We start from the raw sequence: 15464 nt of genomic DNA on the forward strand, positions 1-15464 counted from the left end.
CCTAAATGAACTCATATCACCTCCCCCTTCAACTCCATCCTCTCCATCTTACTATGACATATCCTCTAACCCTGACCAGCCAGAAACCACTTATCCTCCATCTCCAACACTAGCTCAAGTCTAAGCTAGTGTACTATCTGATCAAACCCATCTAAGCCAAAAACCTCAATGCCTTCCCCATCTGAACATCCAACAGAACCACAATCGGAACCTCAAACAGTATCACCATTTGAACTTCCCACTGAACCTACGTCTGAATCCCCCACTACACAAACCTCTGACCCTTCCACTGAAACCGCCCCCACCTCACAAGAACCCATCAATCCAGCTTCTTACCCTGAACCAACCTTCCCCACCCTGGAAGAGTCAGTTGCTTTATTTTTCGAGTCTTCAGTTGTGAAGCTTAGATCACTGTATGAAAATTCCAAACTAAGTGATAATGCCTTTGAAGTAAGGAATCACTAGAATGGATTTATCAGATAGATGACATCTGAGGTATTCAAGCTAGAAAGCCTCTCTGAACAAGTCAGAAATGACTACATCAGAGAAGCTGAAGAGAGACTAGAGGCCCGTCTGGCCAGAGAAGCTGAAGAGAAAGCTCTCCAGGAAGCTGAAGAAAAGGCAAGAACTGAAGCTGAAGAGAAATCAAGAAAAGAAGCAGAAGAAAAGGCCGCCGCTGAAGCTAAAGCCAAAGCCAAGGCTGACGCTGAAGAAGCAACATGCATTATTACGGAAGAATCTGCCAAGGCAAAGGAAGTGGCTCTGACTCAGGGTGAGTCATATAACTATGATCTTTCTCTACTGGTCTTGAAGACTCTAGAGGAACTCCAAAAAGAACAACAGATTGTAAGAGCCAGATTGGATCAACATGACTCTATCAACTCTAGCATTCAGAGTCTCCTGACTCAGCTTCTCCAGAGGATGCCGCTTTCTCCAAACCCTTAGGCACCTTAGGATTTCTGCTATTTTTTTCTTTTGTATTCTTCTAAGTGTTTTTAGCTTCTTTACCTGCTTACATTATCCAATGATGTTTTATCTTGCTAATTGTTCTTGGTTATGTCTTTTTGAGTCTGACAAAAAGGGGGAGAAATAGTTTAACAACATTCTGATGAAATTAATATCTAAGCCTCATAATGCACCGCTTACATTCCAAAAATATTATGTTGTCTAAGTTCTTGCAGGAAGGATCTGAGTAAAACATCTGTGAAACAAGCTAAGCAACATAAGAAGATCTGGTAAGAACCTCTAAACCCTCTTAACATCAGATTTAGGGGGAGATTTCCTATCTCAGGGGGAGTCACAGTACATCTGACTTTGTAACTACCTTCCCTTATTATTGTGAAGTATCATTGTTTCATCAACAATCTGTAGCTTTGTCATCATCAAAAAGGGGGAGATTGTTAGAACAAGATTTTGGTTATGTAATTTATCCTTAAGTTTTGATGAGAACAAAGGATGAAATATTTTGGTACTCTTATAAAATTCTCTAAGTGTGTAAGGCTCTAACATTAATGCATCTAATGTAACAAACTCTAAGCATTAAGCAAGTCCAGAACAACTGAACTGAAAGCTAAAAGCGTTCGCTCTGACGACGAAAGACTTTGATTTTATGAATCTAAAATATCCCTTATCTGAAGACTCTAAGGATCACTACATTTGAGGAACGTAAAGTCAAAGATTAATCAATAGCTTCTAATGGAAACATCAAGAAACTATCTGAAGAATGCAAGATCTGAGTAAAGTATCTGAATTTTGCGCACTCTGATTCTCACCAATCAAATCAGATCAAGACTTAAGAATGAAGTATTCTAAAACGGTATAAATCTATATATGAAAAAATTAAGTACTCTCCTAAAAGGGCTATGAAAAGGACAATAAACTTAATTATAATTAAGTTCCATCATTGGCAAGATATCAACATCAATGCTTCATCCAATGATATCATCTCCAAGCACTATAAAAAGGTCCAACCATCATCATACCATAACACGAAATTAATCAACAGGAATTCTGCCTATAAAAATTCAAATATTCACTAAATCTTGCTCCAAAATTTCACACGAGTTTTTGCTCTTAGTGTGAGATTCAATTGTTCTTACTGTGTTCATTTTGCTTACCTAGAAGAATTAAACACCTTCTTGTATTTCTATAATAGTTATTGTAAAATTCCTCAAGTGACTTGTGAAGTTTGTAAACTTGAGAGGGCTAAGAGATCTTTGTACTCTTAGACATTGTTGTAATCTTTCAAAATTAGTGGATTAAGTCCTTTTTGAAGGCGAAATCACCTTTGTAGGGTAGACTGGAGTAACTTTGAATTTCAAGCGAACCAGGATAACTTCTATGTTGTTTATCTTTAATTTGTGTGTGTAGAAAATCCAAAAGTTTTTATATTCTATGAAAACAATTCAAACCCCCATTTCTTGTTTTTCTCTATCTTCAGTCATGACCACTACTTTCCATCCTTGCCATTTCCAGCTCAAGCATCATTTTGATCCCATTCCTTTTCAATCTTGTTAAGCTTATGTAAAAGATCATTTAGCCTATTTTTGGCTCAAAATGCACGAGGGAATCAAAAGTTATGGTGTCATATACTTGGGCCCTCAAAATGACCAAACATGCCTTATGTTGCTTGACCAAATGCCCAACCTAAATTACAGGTCACAACCCCAACTTCCCACCTTTGTAATTTTCTCCTCAAAACTCCTTTGTACTCGATTATTTTTGCATTGTGTTCTACTTCATGAAAGGATCATTTGACTCAAGGAAAATTGGAAAATGCACGAGTAGATTGGGATTGGCCTAAGCATGAACATGGTGAACTGAACTTTGTTTTGCACCGTGACCTATAATGTGGAATCATGCCAAATTCAACTTATACCACTTATCACATGTGCAAACTTGTTTCCCATGACCAAACGCATCTCACCTCAACATAAAACGACTTGGAAAGCGGCAAAATCACTAGCTTTATGCCAAATTTCACACGGTTTGGATCTCAAATTTTCTGATTTAATTCACATGTTTGGGATCCAATCTCACACGAACCTTGACCTAACTTCACTCCCCATAAGTAGAGGGTTGTTCTTTGTACCAAATATTTAACATGCATTAATACCTATATTTTTTTTTTCCGGCCTCAGATAGTTGTGACTTCTACATAAATCCAATTACGATTGCTTAACATAGAGCTAAATTTGATCAAGAAGGCATAGCATTCTAGTAAGTGAGATTGTAAGTCTCCCATTATTCATGGCATTGTGTGAAGACTTGACATTTTTTCCTTTCATGAGATTTAATGGCATACTTGTTGAATTATCCAAGTTGAAGCTCTTCTCATGGATGATGTCTTGGTTCAAGGATTCATACTTTTAATGAATGGTTGAGTGTACTTCAAAGAATGACTTAACAATTAAAAATCTTCACTAACATTTGACTAACACTTGACTAACTTTTATTCATTTTGCTTTTACTTTCAAGTCATTTACTTAATGCAATTTAAATTTCACTCCATTTATCATTCATCTTCCATTTACATTTCATGTAACTTGTTTATGTTTCAGTTCTTTTCACTTTGCTCACTTGAGCCATATCTTGTGGTTGAATATATTGTTTGCTTTGTTTTGATTTTGTTTGTGGTCTTAGGACCTTAAAACACATAATAACAATAAAAACCCTAAAAAATATCCTGGTGGACTATTGGACTTGATCTGAACTTTTGGACTTAGGATAGGCAACTTCCCTATGCTTTGAGGACTTGGCCAATGCCACTATCTGAGATTGGGCTATCCTTGCTTGTACCTTTCATTTGATACAAGAGACCTTGAGTGGACTTTGACTAGTCTGTCATTTTGACTTTGTGCTTATTTGTTATACTATTATTATTGGTGATGTCTGATGTTTGTTCTGAGTTGATCAAGAAATATTTTCATCAGAGACATTGGAAGAAATTGAAGATTGCTAGCTATTGGAATGCTTGCTTGGATATTATGGCTATCTTTATGTGATGCCTTGTCCTTCATATGTTTTGCTTGGATATTGCTTATGCTTGTTGCCTGCTAAAGTCCAAAGGAAAATGGGTTTCTATATGACATTCTTGTCTATTGGATTGCATCCCATTCGTCAGATCTTTTCAACTCTCAAATTTTAATTTTTGTCTAGGCACTACGCCAAATAAGGGAAAAGAGGGCGCTTATTTTGGCCTATAACAACGCTTTTAAGCGCCCTCTAAAGTGGCGCTGGCATAGGTAAAGACAACGCTTTGTTTTCCTGTAGAAAGCGCTCTCTAAAGTGGCCCTTTAAGGGCCACATTATAGTGCGCTTTCAGAAAAAAGCGCCCTCTGGAGTGGTCCATAAAGGGCCACCTTAGAGGGCGCTTTCTGGACAAAGCGCCCTCTAAAGTTGTCAATGTAAAGTGTTTAGAGGGCGCTTCCTACAGAAAGCGCCCTCTAAAGTGTTAGTTATTTTAAAAAAAATTGTTTGAAAACAGTGGGTATTTAATTGGGAACTTGTTCGCATGCTGCAAAAGTGTAAAATTCATATTGATTTCATCCTTTAATCCAATGTTATACACCATTAATCCATTGATATATACAACATGAATCCATTTATATACAACATTAATCCTCCATATATACAACATTAATATATTGATATTCATGCATGTACAACAACATTCCATACATATATGTACAACAACTACAACCTATATGATTCTATGATCAATAATGAATTGACACAATTCATCCTTCATTTCATCCAAATGAGCTCTTGAGTAAGATTTGTATTCGTCAAAGTACTACAATTAAGAGAATAAAACATATTCATGATTTAGTAACATATTAGATGAAATATCCGATAATATTAAAATAAACCCTAAGTTATTATTCCATACCATTTTTTGGGATGTCTATACGATTCAACGCAATGATATCTCTCATAAATCTCAATACAAAAAGTCTGCAATCGATCGAATTGTTTTGCTGAGGACACTACACAGAAAAACAAACAATATATATATATATATATATATATATATATATATATATATATATATATATATATATATATATATATATATATATATATATATATATATATATATATATATATATATATATATATATATATATATATATATATATATATATATATATATATATATATATATATATATATATATATATATATATATATATCTAGCTAATTTCTTACAAACACTATTATAAGCAAAAAACAAACACTATTATAAGCAAAAATAAGAAACTTAATATATACCTGAACTCTGACCCAGGTAATGTCCTTCCTATTACGATAATTCTTTTTCGATCTAAATTTTAGTATTGTCCTAACAAAATAAAAACGTATATTGAGATCAATCTGACAGACATAATTAAATATACAAATACACACGAATATTTAGGGGAATTTCACTTACGCGTCAACCGTCTTCTTCATACTCGGATATTTACTCCAATTACCCGGTAACGAATCGAGATAATACACCATTAGTCTCGAAAGATCCATAGCAACCAACACCCAGTGACCACTGTAAAATAAAACAAAAATTTAGATGCATGAAAATTTTCTACGTAAAAGATATACATAGATTAGAATGAAATTATTAGAAAGAAAATCTAACCCGTTGCCAGAATTAAACGGTAAAAAATACAAACTGGGTGTAGTATTATCGCCGGCCACCATGAATCTATCGACTAGTTCATTCATTACGGGTGTTGGATTTTTCGTTATAAACGTTGTGTTGATACGGGAAGCAGCAATAAAATTGAATCGGTTACACAATTCAGTTCCCCGCATCAATGTGTCATACATATACCTTAAATAGAAACATAATAAACATTAGACTACTCATTGAAATGTGTAAATAAATTGTTCAACTAAGTAAATAATAGATTGATCGGAGTACCATATGTATGTATGAATGACAGCGATGCCCAATTCTTCGTGTTCAAAAAGTTGTTGCATGTCCTCCTTTGCAATTAATTCGGAATGAGCAATTCCGAAAACACCTTCATCCATATCTACACTACGGATGGCGCCGTGCATAATATCTGACTCTTCCACCATTTTCTCAAGACGCATCATAATTTGAGATTTTGTCCCGGACGTCGTTGGAATTTCCTTACTAGCTTTGTCCAACATTTGACCGGGAACCTAAAAATATAAATTAAATCATGACTTTTTGTGATGCAACAGAATCGTTGTGTATATAATTCAATGGGTATATATATTTGTACCTCTTTTTGAGATTTAGGATTTGTTTTTGTCCCGGACTTCGTTGGAATATCCTTACCAGCTTTTTTCAACATTCGACCGGGAACCTAAAAATTCATATAATTAAATCATGACTTTTTGTGATGCAACAGAATCGTTGCGTATATAATTCAATGGGTATATATATTTGTACCTCTTTTTGAGATGCAACCGACTCGATGCGTCTTGAAATCCCTTTACCAGCTTTATGTGTGGGTCTTGTAGGAGTCTAACATTACCATGTAATAAGGATTGATTAAATATCATAATTGTAGCTGAATTGAAATGTGAATACTAAATATTCTTAATCATTTAGAACATATATACCTCGACATCTGGGAAAATTAGATCTGATGGCCATCCAACAAAGGATCCGACTGCATCTCGCATCAACGTTGTCTCTGAAACAACGTCAGGTAATGGTAGAAGCGCGTCCGTATCTAATAGAAGGTCAACCGAAACTTTCATATATCCCACCGGGAGGGGATTATGGTGAAGTAATTCACCCGAAGTGTTGTGCACTTTTCCCTTGTCAACTATGCGATAAGTTGGTGACGATAGATACAGCTGACAAGGTCTAATGCCCTAAACCAATAATAAATATGTTATTGTTAACGTGTATATGTGTCAAGTAAAAAAGTGATATTTTAATTTCATAATAACATATATAATTACCTCGGGAAATTTCGGTTGACAATTGATACTAGCTCGGTCACTAGTATCTTTTGCCTCGGAACCACGCCTTTCCTCTCTATACCTTGCATTCTCCTTTTGCAGTTCGAGTACTTGTGCCCTTAACTCCGCCAAGGTCTCCATCACCTCTTTGTTGGTAGGATTTTTTGTTTTTGGTTTTTTATAAAAAGACGACGAAGTCACACCAAAACCCTTACCCCTCACACGACCGGAATACTCAGGAATATTTAGTACTCGACTAAGTAGGCTCCTGCAATCCTGGACCTCGGTTGAAGGTAAGGTTTGGGATAAAGTCTCCTGAAATATTATTAGAGGAGATTAAAAATGAATTATATGTCTAACAAAATTTTCGATATAATTAAAGAAATAATGTTATATATACTTACACATTCGTCATAAACATTTTGAACCGCTTCAACGACAGCCCCATCCTTCCCAACCCGAGCAGCCTTCCACAATACGTGCTCCGGAAGAGATGTTGCGTCACTTTTCTCCTCGGCTAGCTACACATTGAATCAGATTATAAGATCATCAATTATAACATATTGTGACAATGTATAAGCTCATAGCATTTGAATATACTCACAATTCTTTGTTGTAACCGTGCATATCCCGTACGCCCTTTTTTGTACGGATACGCGGGTTTTGATGCCCTTTTCCGATTTTTGTCGCTTACTTCCTGGATAAAAAAGTTTAAGGCATATCAGAACCAAGTAACTTAACAATTGTATAATACCATAATTAATAGACATTACATGGAATTTTTCGTTTCTTCGTTTGGCGACAAAGTTATCCCATTCTTCGGCTGAAATAATCTCCGCATACTTCATTGGCCGTTCTGCTTCAACAAATTTTCCTTCCTCATCCTTGAGAAATTTGTTGGACAAAAAGGATCGAAATCCTCGGAGTCTTTTTCCGGCCAATTGAATACAATATTTTTGCCGGCTTTCATCGATGTGAAAGGATCTCTAAAAAACATACACATGGAGTGTGTTATTATAAGTAATATTATAACAATATATGGTCAACAAATAGTCAACAAAAAAAACATATAACAATATATGGTAAGTACCTGTATCTCGGACCATATTTTTTCTTTGCCAACCTTCAATTCCGGACTTCTCCAATTATCACATGTAATCGGAATATGTTGTCGAACAAGGAAACCAATGTAACTTGCCAACATTGAACCGTTAGGCTTAATTAGTTGGTCTTCAACACTCCAATGTACTTCGAATTTTTCACCCTTGTCTCTTGCACGAATGATTGACTTCATAACAGTCAATCCTCGTTTGATTTCATTTTCAACATTGTTACGTGATCCACTCGCGTCATGGGTATTGTCTTGGTTACTAGCCATTTTATCTATAATATAGAAATGATTCAATAAGACCCAAGTAAGACAATGACCATATTCGTGAAGCTACACAAAAAACACATTCATATACCTTCCATTTCTCTCATGTTACAACAATCTAAACTCTCTCTTTTTTTCATCATTATTGAATATAAACTCACACACACCTACTGCATACAAAAGACCAATGCAAACTTATGGTGTTTGGAACATGAACAAACTTGCATCCATAATCATCAAACTTCCAAGCACAAGCTCAAACACACTCCAAATGACATCAGTTTTCAATCAGAAATAAAAAACCTTACATAACCATACAACATACAACATTCAGTGATCAAAACCATACACAAAAAAATAACAAAAAATGATTTTCAACAAGGTGCTCATGAACACCATATAGTGCTCGTTTGCCCTAAACAACATTAATCAACATAATGCACAAAATGTAAAACTCAGTTTAGAAAATGCCCTAATCAAACACCTGAAAATACAAACTATTGAGAGAAATACCTTCAAGGTAACGGTAACGATGGAGAAGAAAGTGAACAGCGACGGTGGACGCAGATAACTCAGTGAACGTGAACGCAGCAGCAGAAAAAGGCGACGGCGACGACGACGGTGAGGGAGGGAGAACGAACGGAGGACGAGAGTAATCGCAGTAGAGAGTAATCGTAGTAGAGAGAAAACCCAGTTACGTAAACGAAATAGCATATAGCGAGGGAAAATAAAGAGACATGTAGTATATATTATAATTTTAATGTTTACTAAAGGGGACCTTAGAGGGCGCTTGGGTAAAAAAAGCGCCCTCTAAAGGGGGCCTAAGAGGGCGCTTCTAAAAGCGCTCTCTAAGGCTTTCCAAAAGCGCCTTATAAACTGGAAATGTACATGGACTTAGAGAACGCTTTTTTAAAAGCGCCCTCTAAGGGTACCCTTAGAGGGCGCTTTCATAAACGCGCCCTCTATTAGTGTCCCTCCATTTCCTCATTATTTTTTCGCTTCACTTTAGAGGGCGCTTTGTTACAAAAGCGCCCTCTAAAGTGCGCTGTCTATTCCAGTTGTTCGCTCCTTATTTTTTCTCTTCACTTTAGAGTGCGCTTTTGTAATAAAGCGCCCTCTAAGGTGCGCTGTCTATTCCAGTTTTTGGCGTAGTGAGGATAGTCCCTTCATCTTCTCCCACTTCTTAAATTTCAAAATCTCTCCATCTTTTCAAAACTTTCTTTGTTTGTGTTTTTCAATTTAGACATGTTTTAATAATTAGAAACTTTGGCCTTATACCATTGAATTTTGTAAACCTTTTTCTTAATCAAACTTATAAATGAACTTAACAATATTGACTTTAATTTCAAAAAATACAAAAAAGAACTAACAACTCTATTCAAACCTTTGGCCTTTTGTGCCTTCTCTGTTAAACTTTTGTTAAAATCAACCCACCAACTCATTTGAAATTTTTACCACGAACTACGAGGTTTTGATACCTCATTTTTATGTTGGTACGTTGGCATAAGACCGAAGGTCTTGTCAAACGCAAAAATATAATTAATAAATTCTTTTTTGATCCTCTCATTCTTTTTCTTTTATCAAACATCATTTTGACCAAATCACTTAGGCATAAAAAAAGGGCTCCATAGGAGTACCTAGGACACTTTGGGTGCTAACACATTCCCTCTGTGTAACCAACCCCCTTACCTGTAATCTCTGGCGTTTTATTAGTTTTAATTTGAAAACTTCTTATCTTTGGGTTTTGTTCGTACTTTTGACCTTTTCCTTTTGGAAACAATAAAAGCACGGTGGCGACTCTGGTTTTATTGACGTCAAGTTTATCCATAGCTTGATGGTCATGAATTTACTGCTACATTAATCCATAGTCAACCCCTTTGAGCCTAGAAGTTGGTGTTCCTTTATGTACAAAAAAATCCTTTAATCATAACCTTGGACATGGTAGTCTTCATTTAATTTGACGGTGCATCCAAATTTCAAGAGATTACATCCCATCTGGGATCAACCACATGCTCTTCTTCGCATACATCACTAAGTATTAAAGAAATAAAAAAAATCCCAAAGTTATAATGTTGTTCCTCTATAACCAATTACATGGCAGTCACGACCCTTGTTGAAATCCAACCAAGATAATTTTTCCCCCAAAAAACAAAAGGACAATACCTGCTAAGTCAAACACCATAAACGGTGAGTTAGGCAAAAATTAGGGAATCCTAGTGGACTAAAAGCTTCAAAAATGCAGTTTAGGAACAAATTAGGGATCAAAGATAAAAGAACAAAAATAGGTCATGTAAATCCTTAGCTAAAAGCAAAATCAGATGACCACCCTATCAAAAATCAAAGGGTCGCCAACATCCTTGAAAAAAACAAAACAAGGTGATTTTGACCTAAAAAACCCTCATTGATTCTCAAACCATCACATTTACACCTTCAAAATTCTCTTGGAAGTTGAAATCATGTGTCGAATTAACTAAGCGTAGGATTGGAGATCAACAAGGAGAATAGGTTGAGTTAAAATCAAACTTTGAGCCTTATATCGCTTTGTTTCAAAAATCGTGAATCAGGCCACGTTGTAACATTCAAAAGACCTAATTGAAACAATGTCGATTTCAAAAGCACACTACAACAAGGTTGTGTTAACCTGACTCTTAAATATTTTCTAATTGATTGGTATCATATTATCACATCATATTTCATACTTTGAATAAACATGTAATCCATTCACTATACATCATAACATTATCTCAGCAATAACTTTGATTTCAAAAGTTTGCATGAGCATTACACTAAATTACCATTTTTAAAGAACAATTGTATCTTCAAGTTAGAACTTAACACCAAGTAAATTCCAAAAATATGCAATCAGTGGAGGAGTTTAATCTTTTGTAAGTCATTCCGTCAGGGGCAAACAATTCCAAAGAAGTAATCACACTTAGGGGAAAATTTCCTAAAGACTCTGTTGAGCAAGAGCAAGCCACCTCAAGAACTGGTTGATCTGGGGAAAATCTCTTCACGACTCAGTAGATTGTTCCAAATATCAGTTAATCAGTGGCAATCAGTTTCAAAGTTCCAAATACCGGGGCACACCATCTCAAAATAATCATTTTGCTTCTAAACTCCTATCAAGGCAAAATTATTCAAAAACACAACAAGCTAGGGAAAGATAAGCGACATGAAGAAGGGCAAGTCCTCTATATACCTTCAAGATGCTCAAATAAATCTTGTTGTACATCTACAAATACTGAGTTTGAAGCGGGTGTCGAGAAATCATGCTTGCACAATATCCTACCAAAGGACCTTTTTCCTTGACAAAAAAATTCGTTGAGAAAGAACCCTTCTTGGTTTTAACTGTCCATAACATACCACATGGGGAGTGGTTGAAACATCCAAATCATTATCCTTAATCACATTTTACTCGTCATTTTCATCAACCATGTTTGCATTGCCTTAGCATAAAACCATGCATATCATCTCATTCATGAGGTGTATTCCCATAACATCTAAAAAGATCCCAGTTTCACTCGCCCATTTTCCAAAAAAAATCAAGCCTTGCCTGACATATTTACCCCAAAGTCCAATATCAATTAGCACACATCCAATAACTCATTACATACATTTACCAGTCATTACATTTCATGCACCATTACATACGTATCGTATCCGCAAATATGGTGCACTACATTCCAAAACCAAAGGCATCTCATGAATAAATAATTACATATGCACGAAGCATGCATGCATAAACCAAGATTAAGTGATCACTCAAGGAAGTCTGTAGTAATCCCCAACAAAGAAATTTGCAATCATTCACTTCATGTCAATATTCATCAACCATTTGGTTGAAGTCAGTTATTTATTATCTTGTTAATCTTCATCGGCACATTGGTTGATGTTGGTCGTTTATCATCTTGTTGACCTTCGTCAACCCATTGGTTAAAGTTGGTTCTCTTGATCTAAATTAACCCATTGGTTAAGGATGATCTTTTTCGCTCATTGACCTTCTTCATCCCCTTGGTTGGAGTTGCTTCTCTTGATCCGAATTAACCCATTAGTTGAGGATGATCTTATCATTCATTGACCTTCGTCAACCCATTAGTTGAAGTTGGTTCTCTTGATCTGAATCAACCCATTGGTTAAGGATGATATTTTTTGCTTATTGACTTTTGTCAAACCCTTGGTTATAGTTGGTTCTCTTGATCTGAATCAAACCACTGGTTGAGAATGATTTATTTGTTGACCTTCATAAATCCTTTGGTTGAAGTTGATTATTTTTTTCATCTTAATCAATCCATTGGTTATAGACGATTTGTTTATTGATCTTCATCAATCCTTTTATTGAAGTCAATTATTTTTCATCGGAATCAATCCTTTGGTTGAGGATGATTTGTTTCTGGATCTTCATCAATCCTTTGGTCGAAGTTGGTTATTTTTTTTCCATTTGAATCAATCCATTGGTTGAGGATGATTTGTTCCTAGACCTTCATTAATCCTTTGGTTGAAGTTGGTAAAAAAAAATTTCATCTGAATCAATCCATTGGTTGAGGACAATTTATTCTTTGACCTTCATTGATCCATTGGTTGAAGTCGGTTATTTTTTATCTAAATCAATCCATTGGTTGGGGATGATTTATGCACTTGATCTTTATTCAATCAATTGGTTGAAGTTTGTTATTTTTTCATATGAATCAACCCATTGGTTGATGAGGATCTGTTTTCTTTTGTTGACCTTCATCAATCCATTGGCTGAAGTTGGTTATTTTTCTTCTGAATTAATCCATTGGTTGAGGGTGATTTTTTCATTTACCTTTGTCAATCCAATGGTTGAAGTTGGTTATTTTTTTCATCCGAATCAATCCATTGGTTAACGAGGATCTGTTTTCTTTCGTTGACCTTCATCAGTCCATGGGTTGAAGTTGGTTATTTTTCATCCAAATCAATCCATTGGTTGAGGATGATTTGTTCATGGACCTTCGTTAATTCATTGGTTGAAGTTGGCTATTTTTTATCTGAATCAATCCATTGCTTGAGGAGGGTCTGTTTCCTTTCATTGACCATCGTCAATACGTTAGTTAATGTTGTTTGTCTTTTGTTAATTTGAATTAACATGAGGACGATTTATCGGTGCCATCTCCTTTCCCCATTGAGTTTTCCCATTTACCTCATTTGTCTTTCCATTGGAATTCCTTGGCAGGTTATACTAGTTAATCCCCACAGAGTCAGCTTCATATTTTATATCCCCAACAATAGAATCCATACATTCATAACATAACATATCATCTCATTACATATCATACCCATCCTTTTAGTAAATGACAAAATTTGAGGTCTTTTCGTATTTAATCATCTTCCTCCATGAATGTACCAAGATCGTTTTTGTTCATACTTTTCTGTTCAAGGTAATTAAATAGGGTCAGCTGTCATACCTCAATTTTGTCAGAGCATTTCAAACTTTCATGCATCTAACTTTATTTTGTTTTTCTTAGAAGAAAATTTCGGTATTATAGACATACCGGTTGAATTGATCTTCAATTGCGCGTAGAGTTAATGGACAATTTTTTTTGAGATCGGACTTGCAATTAACCTGACATGCTCGATCCCATTTACGTTTGCAATTTGATCAACCTGAGTCTTTTCAACCAGACATTTTTCACTACAAAATTCGATCTTTATCTGTCTATTTTACGGAATAATATTTCGCGTAGATTATTTCAATGCATTCATTTTACTTTTTTGTGCATTTTCGCGCTTAATTTTTATCCATTTTAATTCCTTTTATTATTTATTCTTTTGTTAAAATATCACAAAAAAATAAATAAAGACAAATAAATAATCATTTAATTTTTATTTGTTTTTATGAAAAATATTTGAATTATTTCATTTTTCTTTTAAATTCAATTTTAACAATTTAAAAATATCCAAGGGATTTTTTGGAAATGCAATTAATTATGAAAAGCCTAATTTGCTTAGTATTTTATGCTATCTCTCTTGGCCATTGGATCAAAATCATCATTAACTCACAATTTTTCCCATCATTTTCACTTGAATCATTATCCATGTTTCTTTCCCATAGCCAAATTACAATCTCATTTCAACAAAATTAACTTCAACAAACATACTTAGATGCAATCCTAACCTTTGATTAAACAATTTTTCACATGGATCACTAATTTGTGCAATCCTAACTATTCTTCATTTTCATTATTCACATTCTAACTCCCTCCAAAACTCACTCTCATATTTCACACAAACTTGAATTCATTCACATTCTTCTTAACCTATTTAAACAACACAATATCACCATAATGGAGAAAAAGTCAAAAGAATAACATATTCACTACTTGAATTTTGCTAAAAAATGGAAAATAATTGAAGAATTTGAAAGAGGAGAAGGAAAGGATTAAAGAATAATTCATATCACATTGATTGATACTTGTTTGGAGCTTCATCAGAGGGGGACCGAAATTTGCAAACTCGCCGGAAAACTCATCGTTGTTTTTCACGTTCTTGAGGATTTTTGCATGAGTACACTTTTATTCTTGCCTTTTACTTGATTTTTTGACATAAATTTTTTGATGCACTTAGTATGTTTCATATCTTTTAATCATTTGTGCAAAATAACTTGAAATGCGAATTTTTGGAAAATCAGTGTTCTTGTTCATCCTATTATAAACGATTAATTTTTGAAAAATTTGGTTGTTGTTTATTGAGTTTTAAGCATACCATTGTGTTCAAGAGATCAAGTAGATGACTTTTCTTTATTCATTTGTGCGATTCTGTGAAAAATTAAGACAATTGCATTTGAATCAAAGAGACTAGAAGTGTATTTTTTAAAAAACTTCTGCTTCCTATTCATGCATTACTACTATTCATGTGTTATTGTGTTTTGTTAGGCGACGGGGAGAAGAAGATCATGTAGGGCCTACGTGGCCCCCACCTTTTTTTCTTTTATTATTTTTCTTTACTATATATATATATATATATATATATATATATATATATATATATATATATATATATATATATATATATATATATATATATATATATATATATAGTAAAGAAGATTCATGTGTTATTTTTCTTTAATATATATATATATATATATATATATATATATATATATATATATATATAATTAATTAAT

This window comes from Lathyrus oleraceus, chromosome 7 (assembly GCF_024323335.1).
Source record: "Lathyrus oleraceus cultivar Zhongwan6 chromosome 7, CAAS_Psat_ZW6_1.0, whole genome shotgun sequence".
Classification (NCBI taxonomy): Eukaryota; Viridiplantae; Streptophyta; class Magnoliopsida; order Fabales; family Fabaceae; genus Lathyrus; species Lathyrus oleraceus.